This window comes from Neomonachus schauinslandi, chromosome 9, assembly GCF_002201575.2.
Source record: "Neomonachus schauinslandi chromosome 9, ASM220157v2, whole genome shotgun sequence".
In the NCBI taxonomy this organism is placed as follows: domain Eukaryota; kingdom Metazoa; phylum Chordata; class Mammalia; order Carnivora; family Phocidae; genus Neomonachus; species Neomonachus schauinslandi.
In genome coordinates this window covers 5707909-5732104 of record NC_058411.1, presented here as the reverse complement: position 1 = coordinate 5732104, position 24196 = coordinate 5707909, and the positions used below count along the sequence as shown (strand labels likewise).

At 49.9% G+C, this 24196-nt stretch overlaps 1 non-coding gene across 1 annotated transcript; it reads left to right on the top strand.

The window, feature by feature from the left end:
• Window positions 1–23233: 23233 nt before the first annotated feature.
• On the top strand, window positions 23234–23340 carry LOC123325755. The gene has a single exon (XR_006540613.1). It is a non-coding gene; the product is annotated as a U6 spliceosomal RNA (small nuclear RNA).
• The last annotated feature ends 856 nt before the right edge of the window (window positions 23341–24196 follow it).

The window sequence follows — 24196 nt, the reverse complement described above, 5'->3', positions numbered from 1 at the left end:
ATAATCAAATCCCAGAGAAATAAGCGTTAATTCACAAACTAAGTAAATGGGAGGAAGCCTAGTCACAGAGTGCTATGAGGGCCTCAGGAGGTCAGGAAAGGCTTCCCAAAGAAGTGACATTTAGGTGGAGACCAAAGAGGTGAGAAAAGTCGATGAGACATGACAAAGCCTCCAGGCACAGGGGCACAGCGTGTGCTAAGGCCCTGAGGCAGGCAGAGCAGCTCTGGCCTCTTCTAGGATTTCCACACCCATCTTCCATGAATCCCCCACTCCAGTCACCCTGAGCATATCCAGTGCTTTCCCATCTTCCTGTCTGTGTTGCTCGTCCTTTCCCTGGGGGCCCTGGGGCCGATTCCAGAGGCACCTCCTCTGTGAAGTCCTCAGGAGCTTGCCTGGCACTTGGCCACTCACTGCAACATGTAAATGCATCTCCTCTCTGGGGTTTATCATTTCTGAAAATATTTACACATTTGGCTTTCCCACTAAATTGCAAGCATCCTGGTCCAGAGACTGTGCTTTGTTTTGTCTTGTTTTCCTCTCTGGCTTTCCCCATGGTCTGGCACACGGAAGTCCCTCCATGAGCGGGGACTTTTTTTTTTTTTAAAGATTTTATTTATTTGTTTGAGAGAGAGAGAATGAGAGAGAGCAAGCACATGAGAGGGGGGAGGGTCAGAGGGAGAAGCAGACTCCCTGCCGAGCAGGGAGCCCGATGCGGGACTCGATCCCGGGACTCCAGGATCATGACCTGAGCCGAAGGCAGTCGCTTAACCAACTGAGCCACCCAGGCGCCCATGAGCGGGGACTTTTACATTAAGAGATTCATCCAGGTTTCTTAACCCTCAGCACTGTTGACATTTGGGGCCGATACTTCTTTGTTGTGGGGACTGTTCCCTATGCAGGAGGATGTTTAGCAGCAGCCCTTGTCCTGCCCATTAGATGCCAGCGACATCCTCCACCCCAAACTGTGACCACTAAAAATGTCCCCAGATATTGCCAAACGTCCCCTGGGGGTAGAAGTTGCTCCCAGTTGAGAACCACTGGATTAGTCCAATGCAGGCTCTCACTTTTCCAGCAGGGCAACAGGGGATGGAGGTTGTCTGCCAGCCAGGCTTCCCTCCCTGGAGGACTTCCCGTCGACAAGCACACGTCAGGAGGGAACTGAAAGTAAAGAAAGGGGGAAAGAAACGGGTCTCCAAACACAGATTTCCTTATCTTAGCTCTTCGGCCAAAATCAACTATTTGACCACGGAGTTGATCCCCATCTTATAAACAAGAAGGGAAGCGTCTCAAAAGACAACACCCTCCCTCGCAGGCACTGAGAAGGGCTGGCCCCCCTCCAGGCCCCGGGAGGTGGCCACGCGGAGTCTCCACAGGACACACGGGCCCGGGAAAGGACAGCCCAGGTCCAGCCCCAGAAGCCTGGCCTGGGGCTGTAAAGTGACAGACTGAGCAGGGAACAAGTGAGGAAAGCCGCCCGATGGGATCAAACACAGGAACGCACACAGTGGGGAAGTTGTTCTCACACTAGAGAGTCGGTGTAAAGGCTGAGAGTGACGATGTGGGGGCCAGATCACGCAGCCTTGGATTCTGGCTCTGCCACCTCCTGAAAGCATAACATTGGCTAAATTATGCAGCTTCCTCACCTGGAAAATGGGCATCATCATCACCCAGTGAGGAGAACTCACCGAGCACAGGGTAAGCACCTGCATGTGTCTCCTACTACCATTGTCTATGCACATACACCAGGTCAAGGAAGCAGGTTTTCCCTGAGAGATTTTAAATTAAGAATGGTAAGGAAGCTCTGTGACATCTGACGTGGGGTGACAGGAGAGGAAAAGTCCCGATCTGCCACGTAACCTACCTTCTCATTTCGGTGTCCTCGTTGATGGAAAAGAAGACAATGAAACTGCTCCTACTTTCTTGTCAAAGCTGTAGTGAGGGTCAAATCAGATCTCACCATTTTCCTAACATTTTTGACTATGACCCACAATAAGAAATATACAGTAAGATCTAGAACACACACACACACAACTGAAACAAAAATTTCATGAAACAATTATCTCCTTTACTGTGTATAAGGCACTCTAATAAATTCTATTCTATTTGATTTAAATTTTTGCAATCCACGCAAGTGATCTCAGGATCCGCTAATGAGTCATGACCCTCCATTAGAAAAACACGAAGCTTTACAATAAATGGAAGAGAAATGAAAGAGTCATTGATAAAGCTGCAGAGTGATGGTCAACCCTAAGTTGGCAGATTAGTGTTATGGGTGGAGTTCCGGTTAAATATCCCTGCACATCAAGCAACGCTACAACATAGTGGCTTACACCAATAATTTATTATTAATTCTCACAGCTGGGAGGATTACATGAGCTTGCATGCATCCGGCTGGGACTGTAGTCATCTGAAAGCTCAGCTGGGCTGGACATCCAAGATGGTGCACTCCAAGGGCTAAAAAAGTGGATGCTGGTGGTCAGCTAGGAGGTCAGCTGAGGCGGTCACCTGGAACACTGGCTTCTCCAGGTGACATGGACTTCTCCCATTATGACAGCTGAGTTCAGAAAGAAAGCGAACCAAGAGTAAAGTTTCCAAGAAGCCAGAAGCAAAAGCCTCCGGGCCATTAAAGGCTATGGCTGGAAGTGGTCAAAGCAGTCACAGCATCATCCCAGATTCAAGAGGGAAGAAACAGACTTCACCTTTGAGAGGAAGGACAGAAAGGCCACATCGCAGAAGACCTTGTGGAATGGGAGACATGGCTGCATCCACCCGTGGAAAATACAATCTGCTGCAGTGGCTAATTGGGTAATCCTTTCTCCCTCGGCTCACTCTGGGATTGCGAGTAGACTGCTTCATCTGCTCTGGGCTCCATTTCTCATCAGTAGAAAACAGGAATTAATTAAATATGTCCAAAGACTTTCCAACTCCAAACTTCTGTGTCCAGGATAAAGTTGGGGGACACATACACCACCTTAGATTTTGTGTATTTGACGTAGGCAAAAATCACCCCTCTAACTCACCCCGATTCTTGCTTTGTGTTTGCCAAGCTCTGAAACGCTCCCGTGGTTTTCATATCAGAAAAGACACCTCTTTTCCCTCCTACCAGCCTGGCAAAGTCATGCTGACAAGAACCTCATGGGCTGTCCTTAGTTTTCACTCCTCAAACCGATCAAGACATGACCAAGGTTCTCCGAAGTACCCATTTGGTGAAAACGGATCAGTGGCACGATGAATACTTGCAGCAGGCAGGGAACCTCATTCTCCCATCAGTCCTACACAAGCCACACAGGAAAGAAGCAAAAACCGCTAGGATTTGATGAAGCATCACCTTGTCAGGCTTAGAGGACGTAGAAAATAAATGCACAGCCAGAACTACAAAAAGAACATGTCTGCCAGACTTCAAGATCAATTCCAGGATAAACCAAAATGACTGCTTTTCAGGGGGAATCGTATTTCTTGTCCACTGCATCAAGAAGCTATAGGCACTTAAAGTATTTGAATCTGTTCTTCTTCTCTTTGGATACAATCACTAATCTTTCTTCCTTGCCTTTTTTCTTTCATCCCCCCCCCCCCCCCGGGGAGGCAACCTACTCACCTGGCACATAAAATACTCATATTATGACACCCAGGCTTTAGAGATTTACATGAGAATCAGCAAACCTTATTTTAGCCCAATATAGAGAATGTGTGATGCATGGAGGGAACTCTGGGCTTATTCCCCAGATAAGTCATTTATTTCTTTCCTCAAAGAAAAATCCAATATCCTGAGATCAGATGCATATTGAAGCTTTGGTGGGAAAGAAGCAGACGGGGCTGGATTAACATGTTCACATCGGCCTCTCCCCGTAGAGTGATGTGTGAAGATGCAGGGAGCCTCTGTGGAGGAATGTCCCACGCTGGGCAAGGGCAGTGCTTCTGACCTGGTCGTTGCCCACACCGTCCTGGAACGGGTTAGCGTCCACCTCACCTGAGCAATTCTGGAAGCACTTTCTGATTTACCAACTCATGAGGGAGGCATGTTTACTCTCCATGCTTCAAGAGACTCTTTAACAGCAAGCAGAAGACAGCAAGCCTGGCCTTCACGCCTCTTCGGGTCCTCCTTCCTACCCACTGGTGCTGCATGCCCAGCTACACCGCTCAGGTCAAGCTGTTGCAGGGGTCAGGGCTTGGCACACGCTGCTCCCTCTGCCTATGACACTCTTCCCCACCCCGTCCCTGCTTAGAAGCACCTACTCATTTGGGGGTCTTCACCCAGGGCCGCCCACGGTCGACCCTCCATGGAGTTTGCCTCTCCCACCCCTGCCCCACACTCCCCAGAGCTCCCTGAACGGACTTCGATTGTGTGCTTTAACAAGCCACCGCCTCCCTCACCAGCATGCCAGTTTCTTAAAGACAGAAACTCATATTTTTGTGTAGCTGGAACCCCAATCAGCGCCTCATACAGAGAAACACTGGTACATTTTAATCGAATAACCAGACAGACAGCAGAAAGAATGACCAATCAGCCACCAACTAGGTTGCAGACCTTATATCCCCAACATCATCTTTCAGGCTGATTATTTGGAACCAGCCTCAAAAAATGGCACCATCCTCCATGGTAGATCCTCACAGCAGGAACCCAGGAGTCTTTCCCGGTCCCTGCCTCTTCCTCACACCACACCTCCTTCCCATCCCCAAGTCCTGCCCACGCCACCTCTAAAACAGGTCTTACAAGCCCACCCACCTCTCTCCTTCCTCAAGGTCCTGCCCAGATCACCCAGATCCCCTTAAACAAAGGATTTGTTGCCCCAGCCAACAGCCCCGAGCCAGTCACCCCCTTCACCCAAGGGCATGTGCTTCCCAGAGCAACCCCCAGCCAGAGACTAACAGGAGTCTGAAGACTGGGCCATTTCACCAACACGGGCCATCAATGCTCACCGTGGGGTAGACAGAGGGGCTGTCAGCCCGCATCCCAGCTGGACTCCCTCCTCCACACAGCCCTGCTGCCTCCCCTGACCTCCCACAGGAGTGAATCCCTAATAAACGCCCTGCCCGTCGCATTCCTATCTGCTTCCTGAGACGCTGACCTGCCATTCGGGTGGAGGTGGGTAGGATTCCATCCGAGCACCTGCACTTACTTCTAGTGTAGATACCGGGGTGCTGTAGAGGCCGTTCGGGCTGCTATCACAAAACACCACAGACTAGGCAGCTTCCGTAACAAACATTTATTTCTTACAGTTCTGGAAGTCCAAGGTCAAGGTGCCTGCAGACTCAGTGTCCGGTGAGAACCTGCTTCCTGGTTCATAGGCAGCACCTTCTCGCTCTGTCCTCACCTGGCAGAAAGCACGAGGAAGCACGCTGGGGTCTCTTTTATAAGGACACTAATCCCATTCACATCCCAAAGACCCTACTTCCTAGGATTCGGGATTAGAGCTTCACCATATGGATCTGGGAGACACAAACATGCAGTCCGCTGCACGTGCCATGTCAAGCTGCATTCTTAAAAGGGGTCCACTGCTGAAAATCAGAAAATTATGAAAGCTTTTGCACCCCGCAGCACTTCCTCCTCAATGCAGCATTCCCAAAGATAGCTGATCAAAAGCAAGAAGAAAAGAAAGACAAGGAGGAAAGAAAGAGGGAAAAGAAGGAGGAAGACATCTGGGGCTTCCAACACAGTACAGGACCCTATGTGATGCTCTGCCCCCTCTCTGCCCTTTCTCCTACCTGTCACACACACACACACACACACACACACACACACACACACATTCACACAAATTTTCTACATCAAGCTCATCTCCCCACTAGACTGGAGCCCCTTGAGGGCAGGGAGAGTGCCCACCCTTCTGTGTAGTGCACATCCAAGTCCCAGACAAGACAATCATGTGCCATAAGCTTGCAAGTAGTTTGTGCTCACTCCTCATCAACCTTATGGATCTACATTTCTTTTGTAGCTAACATTACTGTAGCTATAGAATAAGTCTTGAAGTCAGGTAAAATGACTTCTCCCAGTTTACTCTTCTTTTTCAAAGTTATTTTAACTATTCTAGTTACTTTCCATATAAATTTTAGAGTAAGTCTGCCGCTATCTACAAAATCATGTTTTGATAGGCCTTCTATTAAACCTCTTTGTCAACTTGGAGAGATTCTCTATCATACTGACTCTCCCAGCATGAACACAGCATGTCTCTCCATTCACGTGACTTTCTTTGATTTCCTCCCTCAGTATTTTGTAGTTTTCAGCATCTGAGCTCTGTTAAGAGTTTGCTTAGATTTATACCCAAGTATTGTTTGAGTGTTTATAAACAGTACTGTTTTTTTTTTTATTTTGATTTCCATGTGCTCATTGCTGGTATGTAGAGATAAAATCGGTTTTTTGTATGTTTATCTTGTATCCTACGACTTTGCTGAGCTCACTTATTAGTTCTAGGAGCATTTTTTTGTAGATTCCTTGTGATGTTCCACATAGACCATCGTGTCATATGCAGGTGTATATTTGTTTTGATTACTGCCTTCTATTTCTAGTCCATGATCCTAATTTCCCATTTATAATGATAGTCTAATGTTTCCATTTTAAACAAGTTTATGTAGAAAAAAGTGAACTGATTTACACGAAGATAGTAAATAAGCAGTAGTAAAGGAAGTGCATACGTGGGGCCAAAGTTGTAATCTCCTCACGCTGTTGAGGAACCTTGCATTATATCATGTAATGCTCACACCAGCCCCACCCCTCCAGCTGGGGCCCGCCTAGGCTACAAGGAGTGCCTGCAGGGAGCAGACAGGAGCAGAAGGCATTATTTTTGCCGAGTTTTTGCCAGCATCTGTATGGCACTAGCTCCATGCTCCTTAAAAACTCAGAATATCAGGGCGCCTGGGTGGCTCAGTCAGTTAGGCGTCTGCCTTCGGCTCAGGTCGTGATCCCAGGGTCCTGGGATCGAGCCCCGCATCGGGCTCCCCGCTCAGCAGGAAGCCTGCTTCTCCCTCTCCCACTCCCCCTGCTTGTGTTCCCTCTCTCTCTGTGTCTCTGTCAAAAAAATAAATAAAATCTTAAAAAAAAAAAAATGCATTTAAAAAAAAAAAAAACAACTCAGAATATCAGTCAGTTAGGTCAGCTGTAGGTAAAACTTCTGAATGAAGGCTTTCCACATTGAGTTGCATAACCCAGAGAATCTTCGCCAGCGTGTCTGGTAGACCAGAACCCTCCTAACACACTCACCCGAGCTCCGCTCTCCCGTCGGCCACCCTAATTAGCTTTTGTGCAAACAGCCTCATCAGATCTAATAAAAATCTCTCCCTCCGAACAAGACGTTTCATGACATCACTCCCCTTGGGGAAGCTGGGAAGATGACCTTCCATTTGATGAAAGAGGAGGATTCGTTTTTATGGTCTGCCCCTGCTAATGTGTATTTAGACAGAGCAGGACGATCAATACTGAGGAGAGGATGCTGATTTGACTCACCGGAGTTGAGAAAAGGACGTTGCTTCCCCATCCATTTTTATAAATCACTTTAAAGGCCTATCGATCTGTCCCTGGGCACCGAGGGGCACTAACCCCCAGGGCAGCAGCTCGTCAAGCCCCTTAACCCTTTCTGGTATCCTGCTCCCGGCAAGAGCCATTGGCTTGCCGACACAGGCTGATGCTCCCTCCCGGGGCCCAGAGCCTGGCTGAGCCAGTTCTCCAAGTGTGACTTTCAAGGCATTTGGGAAATAAAGAGGTGCCCTTCACCCCTACCTACGCACATGCACGAGTGCACGCACGCTTGCACACATCATCTCAAGTATACCTATGGAGACCCCTGCAAACCCAGCACTGAAATAAAGCAAAAGCATGAGGGGCATATACAAGCAATAGGTCTGTAAACCACCTCTGAGCACCATGACAAAGGGGCCATTCGCTGTCTCTCCAACTCTATTTTGTCCCAGTCTCACCACTTGGGAAGGTGGGACAATGGTATGCAATGGAGTTCCTTCTGGGCCACCCCAAGTTGCAGGGACAACTCTGATCTGAGCCTCTCCTTCCCCCCGGCTCAGAGATGTCACCCACACATGTAACTAACGGTTCTCATCCACAGCACTACCAAGCACAGATGCACCATGGAGATAGCTCTTGAGATGTCCCAAGTTGTTATTAAAAATAGTCACTTAGGTGGCGCCTGGGTGGCTCAGTGGGTTAAGCGTCTGCCTTCGGCTCGGGTCATGATCCCAGGGTCCTGGGATCGAGCCCCGCATCGGGCTCCCTGCTCAGCGGGAGGCCTGCTTCTCCCTCTCCCTCTGCCATTCCCCCTGCTTGTGCTCTCTCTCTCTCTCTCTAATAAATAAATAAGATCTTTAAAAAAAAAAATAGTCACTTAAAAGAGAGCTTTGGGATAGTTTTATAACTTAGACGAGAGCTCATCCCTGGAGTCGCATTACTATGGAGCATTTGAATCCCAGCCTGTCCTCCTGGGTCTGTGATTTCTCCCCGCAGTGGCTTGATGCGTCTCTGCCTCAGCCACCCCCGGTGGCCCTTCATCTTTGCGGGGGGATTGTACGACACTGTGTGTCACTGGGGTTGGGTCTGCACAGGACTGTGAAGGGATGGGGTCCAGCCAGCAGCTGGAGCCCATGTGGGGCTCGGGGTGCAGGTGAACCATGCGAGTTGGGGTGCTGGGTGGCTTGAGCAGCAGTGACGGGGCGCCTCCATTGTCCTCAGTGATGGCCAGTCTTGAGGGCCTCTGATAGGGCATCTGTTGACGCAGGGTTCAGTGGACCCTTCTCAGGGGTTGGGGCTCAGGGCTTCCCAGGGAACACGAAACAGGAAGTGGGCATCAAGTGCAGGGGCAGGGGGAAGGAAGGGGGACCTGCTCTGCCCTTGCACTAACCTTGAGGATGCCTCCTTTACCTTAATCACAAAAAAGCTCCAGCTCCATTAACTAAAACCAAAACTTCCAGCAGGGACAGGAAATAGATATTGCCGAACGCATAAGGAAAGAGAACTGAGGGGAACCGAGGATTCGTTTTTGCCTGAGCCTCCTCCATTCCGTAGCCCCTTGCCCCCCGTTGTTACTCCTGCTCCTGCCTTGGTCCCTCCGGGCCACCCTCTTCCAATTTGGCAAGCAGGGTGGCCTTCCCAAGGCACCAAGAGACAGGTCACCTCCCACTTAACCCTCAGTCTCCTGCGGTGAAGGGGATAAAATCAGACCTTTTTCTTGATGTTCAAGGTCCTTTGGAGTCTGGTCGCGGGGTGATCCTTGCTGCAGACCCGGCCTGCCCGTGGCCACGAACCCCATCCAGACACCAGAACCTCAGGGTCTCCCCATGGTGCGCCCCGCACCTCCTCTCCTTCATTCACGCTCCTGCCTCATCAGCCCCAACTTCAGGTGGAGAAACCGAGGTTTGGAGAGACTACGTTGCTTGCCCAAGGTCGCACACTGGGATGTGCCCGGACCCGAAGCCCACACCCTTTCTCCCACAGGAAAAGGGTCAGGGGGTGAGGCCTTGCCCGTCTTCTCTGCCCGTTTGTACCCCAGATGGCACAGAAGCAGCATGGCCTGCAGTTCCTGGTGGCCCTGGTTTGAGGCCCAGCTCCTCCCTCCTTCCCAGGGTGACCTTTGCTGGGTCACTGAAGGCCTCAGGCTCTTATTCCGGGTGGAACGAGACACAACCTGGAAGGCTTACTGTGGCATCCTGGGTCTTTCATAAAAGTGCAGTGGCCTTCGGCAGGCAGAGTCCCCATTGCCAGGCTTCTCCCCACTTGGGAAAGTGGACAAGCATTCGGGGGAGGACTGGGGCTTACTTGGTGCCCCCTCAAGTTTCAGGGATAACTCTGATCTGCAAGTCCCCAGGGACATGACTGACTGTCCACCCCGTAGGATCAGAAAAAGTGCATGAAAGCACACTTGGAGCAAATGGGGAGATTACGGTGACCAACGCCTGGCTGCCTGGCTGGGGGTGGGGGGAGAGAGCGGGGGTTAGTGAAAGGGAAAGAGGCAAGGCTGGGAAGGAGCTGGAAAACGGTCTTATGGGCTGGACTCCCCCAGAGAAGTGCTGATCTGCAGAATCCTTTGTTCATAGAAGACTTTATTTGCCCATACCTTGCTGTGTGATCCTGAGTATGTTCCCGAACTACTGAACCCCTTCCCTACAGCTGTAAAATCAGAACATTGGGCTAACCTTTTAGATCTTTCCAGGCATTAAAAGCATCACCCATGTTCCCCCAAGTCTATGCCATAAGGCACAGTCACTGCCCTCCTGGGAGGTGTCAATGCTCCCATATTCAACCGAGGCTCTGAGAACCACATTGTTGCTCCCAAGGTTGCAGAACGAGATGGGGGCTGGGCCAGGAGCAGAACCGGCTCCATCTGCCTCCAGGGCGGTGCCCTCCCTCCTTGCAGGCGCTGGCCTGAACCGGCTGGCCGGCCCCCCAAGCCTCCCATGCTGGTGGGAGGGCCGCCAGGAACAGCCAGTGTGTCCTCCGTGGTGGCCCATGCCAAGCAGCCCTGCCCAGACCGCACGAGGAGCTGGCCGTGGCCTGCCAGCCTGTTTCTCATTTAGAGCAAGCCCCGGCTGCAGCCCAGACATTCCAGAGGGGACATGCAGACGCCAATCCCGCCCATGGCTTGGGAAACCGGGCTGCAGGCAGCCCCGTGGTCAGAAAGTGCCACAGTGTTTTCCCTTCCCCGTCGACATTTTAAAAGTTGCTTAACCCCTCAAGGAGTTTGGGCCACTCGTTTTGGGCCCTGACCCTGGCATTCAAGGCCCCCATGGCCAGGAATACAAGTGAGTCTGCAGAGCAGGCCAGACTCCTCTCGCCCTCTGCGTGCTTCTGCATCGGGCCTCCCTTGGATCTGTGCGCACAGGCGGGTCTCCACGTCTCAGGCAGCCTCACCCCCAGCTGGGAGTCCAGAGGCTCCCTGCCTTGAACAATACAATGCCACTAATTATGTGTCAGCTACTGGCTGGAGTGAGGTCCCCACCTCCTCCCGGGAAGGTGCAGGTGGGATCACTCTAGCTGTCCCTGGAAGGATCCTACCCTTCACACATCCTTGAGTGAGTTAATTATAGATTGCCTCCTAATGATATAAGTAGTGCTCCCGAATTCTGCCGAAGTGACAATTTGCCATCAACCTAAAGCCGCTGCCCGTGTTGCTAGCCAGCTGGGCATCTGGGCTCGAGGCTCGGAGTTCTTCCTGGCCGTCCCCCTCCACCTGCTGCCCGGCACCTAGATTATGCTTGCTTCGTCTGCTAGTCAAAACGAATTCTTTCTCCCGCCAGGGTGCCATTTCAGCCCCCAAAGGTAGGGCTTTTTCTTCTTTTCCCTTATCTGTTTTGTCCCCCCTCTGATTTATAAACCCTTGCTACTGAGACCTGGGGCTTTTAAAAGTGGTTCCCACGATATGGTGGTTCCTTAAAAAATTAAAAATGGAACTATCATGAGGTCTAGCAAGTCCACCTCTGGGTATACCGTCAGAAGAACCGGGAGCAGGGTCTTGAATAGATATTTGTATACAGATTCATCACAGCATTATTCCCAATAGCCAAAGTGTGGAAGCAGCGCTAGTGTCTCCCTGTGGATGAATGGATAAGCCACACGTGGTCCATCCAGACAATGGAATATCATTCAGCCTTAAAAAGGAAGGAGAATCTGACACCAGCCCCAACGTGGCTGGACCTCATGTCACTGTGCTGGGTGACATAAGCCAGTCACAGAAGGGCAAATACTGAGTGATTCCACTCAGTGCAAGGTCAAAATCATAGAGACAGAGGAATGGGGGAGGCCAGGAGCTGGGGGAGGGGGAACGGAGAGTTAGTGTTTAGTGGGACAGAGTTCAGTTTCGCAGGATGAAAAGTATTCGGGGGATGGACGGAGGTGAAGGTTGTACGACAGTGTGAACGTGCTTGGTGCCACTCAGCTGTACACTTGAAAATGGTGAAGACGATCATTTTTATGTCATGTGTATTTTACCACAATAAAAAAAAAAAAATTGGTTATAAAGAAAACAACAGGGGCGCCCGGGTGGCTCAGTCAGTTAAGCGTCTGCCTTCGGCTCGGGTCATGACCCCAGGGTCCTGGGATCGAGTCCCGCATGGGGCTCCCTACTCCGCGGGAAGCCTGCTTCTCCCTCTCCCTGCCGCTCCCCCTGCTTGTGCTTGCTCTCTCTTTGACAAATAAATAAATAAAATCTTAAAAAAAAAAAAATAACAGCTCTCCAGCCTCCCCGGATTGGTGGCCTTAGGCTGACAGGATGACAAGTCACTCTGACGCTGCAGAAATCAGCGTCTCTACAGGGCAGAGCATCTTGCATGTGCAGACGCCATGCCAGCCAGGCTCAAACTCAGACCTCAGGGAGAGGGAGGGAAGTGAATGGCCAGGGACACACACCGTGCAGAAGCGAGACTGAGGGCAGGAATCTGGCCCTGAACCACACAGCACTCTCTCTGCAGGACAGAAAAACTTTCTGGGTAAAGCAGGATGCACACTCCCCTCCAGGAGACGGCCCTTTAGTGAGGCAGCTGGGAAGGATGCAAGTGCCTTTTTCCAGCACCGTTCTATCCTTCCCTGCCCCAAACATGGCCAGGCCGTGGGTCATGACCCTCCTGAGCAGCTTCCTTCCATCACCCCAGAGGCAGACCACCCTGGGAGTGCACAGACATTGCCAGGGATATACATGTGTCTTCCTATGACCACCTGCCCTTCTCCTTATCCAGCTCCCAGTTACGGGCTTCGCCCAAGACCGGCCCACCCCCAACTCCAAGGATGGACACATGATCCAGCCTGGCCAGTCAGAACACTGGAACCCCTACCACCAACCACAGGATATATATGTGACCCAAATGGGCCAATCAGAGTGGACTTCAGGCCTTACTCTAAAATGGCTGAGGTAAATACCATCTCTTTCCCCAAAGATAAAGGAGCTGCTAAGTTCGGAGCTGCTACTGATCATCTTTGCCACCTTAGAGAACATGAAGTCAACATAAAGAAAAACAGGGAAGAGAAAGAGAGCTTGCCACCATGTCTGAGCACCTAGATCTAGCCATACCTGATGCTTCTTTATCCCCAACCCTTTAGTAAATTCTATTTTCTTCTTAAGCCATTTCGAATAGGGTTTCTGTCCCAAAAGAAAATTCAACTGGATACAGAAACAGACCCTCAGATTTAATCCCTGCCAGCTTCCACCCACTCTTTTCCCTCTCCCTGTGCTGCTAGCTGCCATAACACACCACCTGAAAACCTAAGCGGTTTAACACAACCAAGGTTTATTTCTGACTCACGTCCTGGTTCACCGCAGAAGAAGGGAGGTGACTGGGGGGCTGGCCTGGCTCCAGGCAGCTTTCTGGGGACCCAGGTTCCTTCCAACAAGTGGACCACCACTTTGGGCCTCAGAGCATCCACTGGGGTACATGTCTGCCCCCAATGAATGAGGGGCCAGAGCATCAAGAGAGGACACAGCTGCTCTTAGCAGCCCAGTCCAGAGGGAACAGTTGCCCCTGCTCGTCCTCCACAAGTGAGAGCCTGGCCCAGAGAAAAGAGGCCGCACACAGCACCCATGTCTGTCTACCCTGCCCTCCCTGGTCCCTCTACCCACGCCCTGCCCCCGTTTGAAGCTGTTCCTCACAGCCGGATTCACAGTGTTTGCCCACCTCCCCACCACCTTCCACCCTCCTCAGCTCATCTACGGTTCCAGTGTGATGATTCGGAAAGGCTTTGCCCTCCCTGAAGGCCCGGTATGATTGACACTGCGGGCCTGTCACCATGAGCCCCACAGCCACCCTCAAAAGAACGGGTGGAACGGGAGGGGGCTGGGCAAAGGCCAGGAGAGGGGTGGATACAAAACAATGCCCTTGGCACCGGAATGCCTGTTTTGCTCTGATGGCCTCTGTCTCTCCTCTCCCCCACCGTCCGTCCCTCCGTCGCTGCCCGGACAGGACCCTCCAATGGAGACCTGGAGAGGTCTTGCAGAATGTGTCCCAAACCCAGCTCATTTTACAGACGGGTAGTATGTGAGTTACAGGGTGGAGCCCAGATGCACATCCCATGGGCCCTGTCCAGGGCTGGACCTCTGGGCCAGCTCCCAAGCCCAGACCCAGGAGAGGACAGACAACAGGAAAGACCCTGCGTTTACAGACCCCCTGCTGAGTGCCCCAGCCTGTGGAAGTTGCTTTTTGTATCACAGGCTCTATTTCCATAATTAGTTCCTGATTCTGCCAGACAGGTAACAGGGCAGGCTCCTCGGAGAGGGGGCTGTGTGCGCTCAGGAGGTGAGGAGGGCAGCCAGTCCACGGAGGAGCAGGGCTGAAGGCCGGACAGCGGGGGCTCTGTGCTTCCTGTCACTCACCTCCAGGTCCTACCTGGATCCCCGGAGCCGCTCCCAGAGCTCCTCCCCGGTCCCTTGGCTGCCAGCAAGACAAGCGCGAGCTGGGCTGGTGCAGGACAGGGCCAGGGGGACAGGGCCGGGGCCAGGGCCAGGGCCAGGGGGACGGGGACAGGGACAAGGAGACATCACGCATCAGCTCAGCCGCCAAAAGGGAGGAAAGGGAGGGAGAGAAAGAGAAACGTGGCCAAAACGAAGGCACTGGGAAAGAAAAGCCAAGAACAAAGCCCACTAATATTACTAGTTAAAGACCCGTTTCTCTGTAAACTTTAATTCATCCACTAAATGTCAAGCACCGTTGGCTGGAGCACCTTCTCCACACTTCCCCTGGTTATTAATGCATACTTAGCGGCAGCGGGAATTAGAAGCTCCGTAATAATACCCTTTCCAAAACACTGCAGATGAACATTTCTGTTTGAAATCTAAGGAGAATTCTATTACGGCTGCAACACATTATGTGACAGGCCAGCATTGGCGGGGTTTCACTTCTGTTGCCCCCCACACCCGTGGCTGGAGCTCCCAAAACGGGACCCATGCCTGTGGAATGTGGCCACGTGCGGTCGGGGGCAGGGGACACAGCCAACGTGGCCTGTGGAATTCTGCTCCCCCGCGAGGCCTCGACAGCCTTCCCCGAGCTCCGTCCTCCTTACCGGAGGCATGCGGAGGGGGCGCCCGCAGGGTGTCTGGGGACCCCCCCAAACCCGCACCTCTTGCTCCAGCCCCAACCAACTCAGTGTCAGGAGGCCCCCTGGCTTGGGAGCTCAGAGTGTGAAAAATAAAGTCTGCTCTTTGTCTAACTGACCTTCTTACGCCAAGACTGGGGTGTTGGTCACCCGTGTGTTTGTTTTCACTTCCGTCCACACTGTGAAGGAGGTGACATGATTAGGTCCTATTACACCTCTCTGTGTCCTTCAAGCTCTCTGTCATCGCTCACCAGGACCCAGAACTGGCCGGCCTGCCTACAGTCTCTCCCCTCCTATCCAAGTCAGAACATCTCCTAAAGCCCACGTGGCACCCCGTATCTCTTCAGCCCAGTTCCTTAGCGGAAAACCTAAGATCCTGCCAACGTCGGCCCATCCTGGCCTTCCCTGCCCCCATCTCATTCGTCCAGAGCTTCACCCCTCCACGCTCTGGCAGGATTGCGTGGCTAATGCTTCAGCATTGTGTGCGCTTCCTCAGGACCTTTGCATATGTTATCTCTGGAACACCGCTCCTCCTCTGCCTGGCTGACCCCTCCATCCTTCAGGCAGCCCCTCCTCCAGGAAGCCTCTGCGGCTCTCCCACCACTCTACAGGCTGGTTCAGTGCCCCTCTGTGAGCCCACAGCCCCATATAATCTCCACGATAACCTCTGCCTGGTCCTGAGCCTGTCCCTCTCACCATGCAGGTGCTTAGGGCAGAGACTGGGTTCCAACCATCTCTGCGTTGCCAGTCCCCGGCACTGGCCCTGGCACATAGTAGATGCCTAACAAAAAAAAACTTGCCCAGTGAATGAAATTTGCTGAACTAGACACAATCCCTCCTTCTGGGTGTTCAAGTTTACCAGACCAGTGGGGTGACTTTGTGACGCACAGGATTGGCTAGGCGGGGCTATGCCTCCCAGATTTCACTCCCCGCAGCCCTCCAGTTCAGAGGGGCCCCACACACACCCTCAAAGGACGCTTGGACGGTGGGGTGAAGTGGCAACCACCCTTGTGCTTCAAGCTCAGCACCCTGGGCGAGCACTTCTGTAGCTCACACCCAATGCCCATCTGCTGGCTTGCCTCAGCATGAGGCGAGGCTGCAACTGCCCCGTCATCGCCCGCACACTCCTTCGGCTCTCCAGCCCTGGGCCGCCGTGCCTTTCACTTCTCGGTGCAGGGCTCCAGCTCCTTCAGGCAGGACAGCCCGGAGGACATGATCAGCGCTGGGGGCAGCAACGTCCCGTCCGTCCCCAAACATGGCAGCACTATGACTCCACTTGACTCCTGACGTCCCCACCTCCCACCTCATACCCTGCTGCCCTTCCCAACACTTTGCTCTGCAGACTGGGAGCTCCAGTGTCAGAAGTTAAGCCAACAGATGCCCAGCGACTGCTTGCACAGCTCCCACAGCGGTGTGAAGCCAAGTGCCTGCAGCAGACCATGCACTTGCCGGTGGTCCTGCTCCTCTGACCCAACCCTGATGGTAGAAGAAGATGGCCCTGCACTGGCTCAACAACCAGACTGAAACATGACGAGAAGCTCCGATATGGGAACACCGAAGCATCGTGGGGCAGAGATGCCAGGGGAAGCTCCAGAGAGGAGTGTCCTCCGAGCTCAGCCTTGAAGAGCAGGAGCATCTGATGGAGGCAGCCTGTGGTCCCTAGGCTGAGGAAGGAGGCCCTGTCAGAGCCAGGCCTCCGCCGTGTGGGAGGACGGTCACCCAAGGGTCCCCAGCTCCAGCTCCCAAGCCTGAGGGGTCATGCTAACCCAGACTGGGGCTGCTAGGCCTTCCCCTGTGCCCGAGGTCCTCATCATTGGAGAATGAAGGTTAATCAATCCCAGGAGAAAACTGCTCGAACCAAACATGAAGTCAGAGAGTTGGGTGCTGGCATTTTTTATGGAAAAGAGAGCCGAGTCCGGGGGGAGACGTGGAGGTGGAGTTCGGCCAGTCTGAGGACAGAGTGGAGCTCTGCCTTGCTTCCAAGAGAGCACGGGATATGGCAAGCCCACGGCATCGCCCCCACCAGCAGTGTGCCCAGAAGCAGGGATGTGGCCACAGAGAGCTCTCGGGGGCCTGGGAAGATGCTCCCGGGCCTCCCTGCCGGTCTGCAAGCAGCTAGAAGACCACCATGAAAAGGCAAGGGACATGCAAGGGACCACATAGAGTAGAGAGATGGACAGGCGATGATCACAGGTGGCCCATACATGCTCCCCTTAGAAGGTGGACTCGACCCCAGAGTGAGGGGCCCCCCTAAACTGACTAAGATACATTTCTGTCATTTGGAATTAAGCTCGGTCATAAGACCTTCAAGGAGGTCCTTGGCACCCCCGCAGATAGTGGCCTGAGATTTGCACAGAAACCAATCTCCAAGTTCGTATTTCAAGACGACTCCCATGCGTTCACCAGCACTGGAAATGCGGCCGCCACCAGAGGGGCCAACGGCCGTGGGCCGAGGATTTCCAGCAGCAGTGGAAAAAGCCAGGGCAAGATTTAAAGCTAACCAACAAAACCAACTGGAAACAGGAGGAGAATTTGCTGTGAACGTTGGTTTCAAGCTCACCCCATCCATAATTACTCACTTTGAAAGTGTCACGATTCTCCTGCCAAAATTATGGCTTCCCTCCCCTTATTAAGCCCCTTTCACGCCACTCCTTCTTCGCTCTGCAAAAATGGATTTCACTCAAAAAAGAAATTAGAAAAATAATTGATGTAATAAGCATAACCTTGAAAATACTTCTGCCAGAATTTAAGAGCAGAAGGGAAAGGAGGCTCAAAATAAAGGCATCTCTCTGGAAATCAGAAATCTAAATTAGTTCTAAGCACTGGCTACACCCACTTCCCCGCCAACTCCCTGAAGGTGAACATGAGCGATCCTGCTCCTGTTACACAGGAGACAGGACCGTGCGCTGCCTCGGGATGCATGGTGCCCGCCGGTCCTGCCTCCTGCTTGAACAGATGGGCAAACCGAGGCACACAGCTATGTCGGTTCTCTTTCCAGAATGCGGCTCCTCACCTCCTTTGAAGTTAGGTGTGGCCATATGCCTGGCTTTGGCCAACGAACCAGGAGTAGAAACAACGTGTGCCATTTCTGGTGGAAGCTCTAAGAGTCTTGGGGTGACTCCCCAGTCTCCCCCTTGCGCTGCTTCAGTGATCATGAGGGCCCGTGTGGAGGTGATTCTGCATCAGCCTGCACTTCGGAGCCCTCCCGCTGACCGGCGTTAGACACGTAGCAAGAGCCCAAGTCCAGCTTCGTTGTTTTTAAGCCGCAGTGTGTGGGGGTGTCTGTGACCGCAGCATACCTGCTTCACCCTCACAGACACACAGCTCCGTGGTGCTGCTACGGATTCGCCGCTCTCGTTTTTCTGAGAATGGTCCCTAATGACAGGATCCATGTTTCATGTTGACTACCAGGCAATGCATGATGCATGACCAAAACCTAGCATGTCGCCGGGCTTAGAATGTCTGTTCAACGACAGAATGAAAACTCCATGAGGAAATGAGTCCAAAAAAACAATGTAAATGATGGATCTTGAACTGGGGAGATAAATCTGACCCGTGAGCGGATAATGACAGTCCGCCCTCTGGGGGTGGGTGAACAGGGCACACAGGCTCTTAACTCGTAACCCAAAAACCCACCCAAGTAACTATGAACTATTGCTTCTTAAAGGCAAGGCAAAGAGGTCCAGAGCACTTAGGTGAATCACCCAAGGTCACAGCTAACGTGTGAGCTGCCAACCTGACTCCAAAGCCAGGGATGGTTCCCTGCCTGCCTGGGCGCTCGCACTCCAGTGCAGGAGCCCCAGGGGGAAGCCCATGCCCTCGCTGCTCACCTGCCCCTCCCGGTCAAGCACGCTCAGGCAAAAGCCCAAAGGTGAGACGAGCAAACACGTGCCAAATGTCAATATAGCGTCGGCCTTCAGATGCCTTTTTGAGAATGTGGAAGCCAAAGGCATCAGGAAGCCTGCAGTAAAAAGAGCGCTGAGCTGGAGCACTGAGCTGGTTACAGGGAGTCCTACGCTCCAGTCCTGCCAACTGATCACCTCTCTGCGCCTCAGTTTCTCCTGTTGGTATAGCAGACAGGCTGGACAAATTCACCCTTAGGACCTGTTCCAGCTCTAAAGTTCTACAGTTCCTGTAAACATACCTCTGGCTGATAAAGGAAAGAAAGTCGAACCCTTTTAAGAAAATCGCTAAAGCCCTAAAATTACGTGAGAGCCTTTGAGATCCGTGAAAGAAAAGCACTTGCTAAATCCCCTCTATTATTTCCAAAGGATATTTTCTATTATTATTATTTACCAAAGGAATTTCTGGACAGAGTTTAAGTGCCTCAGAGCCTACTAAATAACCATCTCTTCGAAACATAACAAAAGGTTCTGAATATTCTTGGCTGAGGACTTTTTCTTTGAAACATGTTCTCCATTGAACAAAAGATTTTCTTCTTTTTCCCAATTTTTCTGAGTTTAAGTGAAACACACACACAAAACCTCATCATGATTACCAACTTAAAATACTTTTTAAGTTAGCCAAAGAGCCTAAGAACACATTTATAATATCGATGATTCTCATTTCGGACATTCTCAGTATGATCCACTATCCTAGGAACTGGTTATTAGGAAGAAGACAAAAATGGGATGCATTTATCAAGAATGATGAGCCAGGCTCTGTGCCAAGAGCTTCACATTCATTCTCTCACTTAGACCTCTGCATAACCCAGGGAGATGGGGAAACTGAGTCTAAGAGACATTTAGTCTAAGCTGATCTAAGATCAGGCAGCTGGTAGGAGCTGAAGTTGGGTTCAAACAGGGGTCTCACAGACTCCAGAGTCCATGCTTTTAACCATCAGGCTATGTTCACTCCCATGCAATGTCTCATTGAATCCTGACGCTCAGCCTACAAGGCAAGGAGCCCCATTTTACAGATGAGGAAACTGGGAATGGGCCAGATCAAGTCACTGGTCCATTGTCGCTCAGAGCGAGTGTCTATCAGGGAAGCCAGGATTCACATTCTAGTCCATCAAAGTGGACAGCCCTTTGCCTGACTCCACACTATTTCTGGGTAACACAAGCCTCAAGACACATGTTCTTCTTGTCTGGGCCTACCTTCTGGCCCAACACACTGCTAATGCCAATTCCCAGAACTTCCAAGTCTTCAATGAATGAAAGAAAAAAGGATTTCTTTGCAATGCCAGTAAACATGTGTGGCCAGAGGAACTTTTAAATATCTGGAGCCAAGGTGGAAAGCTCTGCATTTGGTGGGCATTGCAGCAATGCCTACTTTTGCCCAGAGACCCGGGCCCTATCAATAATTCCACTGTAGGCAGCTGCTCGCAAAGGTTAATAACTCGACCCATAAAAATGTACGGCAAGTTACAACTTGGCACTAGCCGCCTCAGACTGGGAGAGAAGCTAGCGTTTGCAAAATATGGTTCAAATAATCCCGCCTCCCCCTTTTTTTTCGTCTTTAGTTTTAAGAGTGCAAGAAACATAGAAGTTTTGTGGTTTCACACTGGTCTTTTTATGGTTCAAAAGACTCCAAAACAGAGTTGATTAAAAAAATGCCTCTGCATAATGCCGACCATTGTGTGGGCATTTCCAAGGAAGCATGCCATCCGGTGCTGGGACTTTGGGGACTTGGATGTTCTTCACTGGCTTAAATAAAAGGTTTTGTTCTCAAACAAAAGGGACATCCTGACTCAACAACTGTTTGTGTTTTGACCTCTGCACCCAAATCCCAAATCTGCCCACAAGAGGCAATTTGATACAAGAGAATGAGCATGGACTTTGGATCCAGCCAGGAAAACTTAATGCCTAGCTCAGTTTCTTCCTAGCATTAGGACTCTGAGAATCTTAGGACTCTCAGAGGATCCTCTCTCCTCATCTCTATAATGGACACAGTAAGTTCTACCTTAGGGTTGTTGAAAAACTTGAAAGAGATGATGTATGTAAAGTACAAAGTAGATTCACCCATGCCTTCAAAAAATAATTGTTGAGTACCTACTAAGTGCCAGGCATTATTTTTAATATTGGAAAATCAACGGTGAACAAGGCAGACCCAGATGCTGCCCTAATATAGCTCACATTCTTGTTGGGGTGAGACCATAAATGAGTAAAGACATAAATGAGATCATATTTGATAATGAAGGCTTAAAGAGCTGAGGGTGCTGCAGTAGAGAGTGATGGGGGGAGGGGCTGGGCTACTTCAGCAAGGGTAACCAGTGAGGGCCTCTCTGAGGAGTTGGCACTTGAACTGAGGCTGAGCGGTATGAAAGAGACATCCATGGAAAGATGGCTGGGGCAAAGTATTTCAGATGAAAGGATCAGCATGTGCAAAGGCCCGGGGGCAGAATGAGATGTCCAGGCTAGAACATGTGAGCTAGCAAGGAGTAGAGGAGGAGAGGCTACAAGGGAACACAACAGCCAGATCAGGGGATGCCTTGAAGGTCACAACAAGAGGTTGTTTTGGGCTTTATTCTAAGTTCAATGGGAAGCCATCTGTAGGTTTTAAGTAGTGAAATTACAGGATTAATTTCCATCCTGACTCTGCTAGGTGGGGACAGAATCACAGTAAGATATTCAGGAAAAGAAGAAGACCAGCCAAGACACTTTCTCAGTCTAGCCAAAGATAATGAACTACCATGGCCACAATGGAGATGGAGAGAAGCATATTAATCTGGGAATACAACTTGTCGATGAAATTAGATGGAATCTGGAGAAAAGAAGTTTAACCTTTAGAAGCTGGATAAAGGAGTGTGGGAAGTGTGGCCAGTGAGATGGGAAGAAACCAGGAGAGTGCAGTGTCCTGGAAACATAGCGGAGAAAGAATTTGGTAAAGAAGGGAAAGCCAGCTGAGCCAAGTGAGCAAGAAGAGGACAGAGAACAGCCTATTGGATTTGGCCAGATGAAGATCACATGGGTGACTTTGATTGATACACACCATTTCTGTGAAGGAGTTGGGAAGGCAGAGACTGAAAATAAGTTCAATACATGCAAGGTATTTTTAAAATTCCTCCTTTAGGAATGGAAATTGGGCACCTCATACCTTATCTATGGAGACTTAGACATTTCTTTCATGATAATAAAAATATCCATAATAATAACAACTCATGAGCCTCAGATGTCCAGTCAGTATGGTAGACTGAGCAGACACTGGAAGACTATCCACCCCACCTACCCCCAGTCCAAACAAATAAAAATGTTGGATACAGTGTAACAATAAATTATTTAAGTACAAAATCAATTTCAAAAGTACAGAAAGGAAAATCTCCAGGAGCTCAAAATGAAAATAAAACCCAAACCAGAGTAGTTGATAAAAGCTGAAGACAAAAATCTCACAAGATATTGGAAGTGGTTATAGGAGCTAAAGTCTAGGGGAAGAACAAGACTTCAGGCTTAAGTGAGGAGAGTATGCCTCTGAGTCCCTTCATAGAGCCAGGAACCATGAAGCATGACATGCCCATGAAACTCCAAGCTGAAATGTTATAAAAATTTGTCCAGAACCGATAAAACTCACAGGATCCTGAGTAGCTTCCCATGTGAATCTACTCAGAAGGGATCCCTCCAAAACTCAAGAGAACAAGACTCCTATGAAAGCCTCCCCCCTTCAAGATGAGCTCACAACAAAAAATTACAATCCACAGGAACAAAAAAACCACCCTGAGGTCTAGTAACAATCAAAAGACATAGCAAATGAGAGAAATTCACCTTAAGAACTAGAAATAAAAGAAAAAAATAAAAGAACTGAGGGTTTTAGAGGGGACGGTGCTGGGGGGATGAGTTAGCCCGGTGATGGGTATTAAGGAGGGCACGTATTGAATGGAGCACTGAGTGTTATACACAAACAAGGAATCATGGAATACTACGTCAAAAACTAATGATGTAATGTATGGTGACTAACATAACATAATAAAATAAAATTTAAAAAAAGAAACTTTAAGCACATGTAAAATCTTCAAAGAGAAATAGGAAAAAATACATACAAAACCAAGACTGAATGTCAAAGCAAAGGCACATCTGAAAAGAACTAAATGGAGATTCTAAAAATGAAAAATACACTCATTAAGGTAGAAAAGATAAATAGGTTAAGTAGAAGAATAGATACATTGAAGCAAAAATACTGAACTCTAAAACAGACATTTGGAAATCACACAGAATGCAGAAAAAATAAATAAGTGGATAATATGAAAGAGTAATTTAAGATCTGCCTAACAGAAAGGGAGCTCCTGTGCTCACTCTGGCAGCACATAGACTAAAATTAGAATGATACAGAGAAGATTAACATGGCCCCTACACAAGGATGACATGCAAATTCATGAAGTGTTTCATATTTTTAAAAAAAGAAAAAAAGAGTAGCTCCAATATAGTAAGTTGAACTCTCTTTGTAGGTCTAAAATGGTTGACTATCAGCAATTTCATACAGTTTTACCTACAGTGTCTAATATAAGTGGTGGAAAGGAAAACAATAAAGAATGTGGGAGGGGCTCCTGGGTGGCTCAGTCAGTTAAGCATCCCAACTCTTGGTTTCGGCTCAGGTCATGGTCTCGGGGTCTTGAGATCAAGCCCCACATTGGGCTCTACGCTGGGTGAAGAGTTTGCTTGAGATTCTTTCCCCTCCCTCTCCCATCTCCTCTGTTCCTTCCTCTGCTTGCACTCTCTCTCTCTCTAAAAATAAATAAAATAAAATCTTAAAAAAAAAAAAATATGTGGGAAAGAGACAATGTTTAGAGAGCTGACAGCTGAGAATTTTGCAGAATTAAAAAAACGTGAGTCCTCATATTGACTCAAAACAATAGAAATAAAGTGTAGTGGACCTATCAAACATCAAAGACAAAGGAGGAAAGCTTAAAAATGACTAGAGAGAAAAGAAAGGAAGGACTGAATGATAGTTGAATGATAGCAGACCTCTTCCCATTCCTTTTCAAGTCCAGAAGACAATGATACAATCTTATAAAGACTTACAGAAAATGATAAGCCCACCACTCAAGTGAGAGCTGTAAAGGACATATTCAGATACACACGGAAAAGGACAAACACATCACCCACAGACTCTTAACTAAGAAAAGTGCTACAACGAGAAAGCGAAGTCAGAAAGAAGGAGGGGAGTGCACAAAGCAGTGTGAGTCTACAAATTGGTAAATAGTTGGAAATCCAAATAAATATCAACTGAAAGGAAGTGAGAATGACTAAA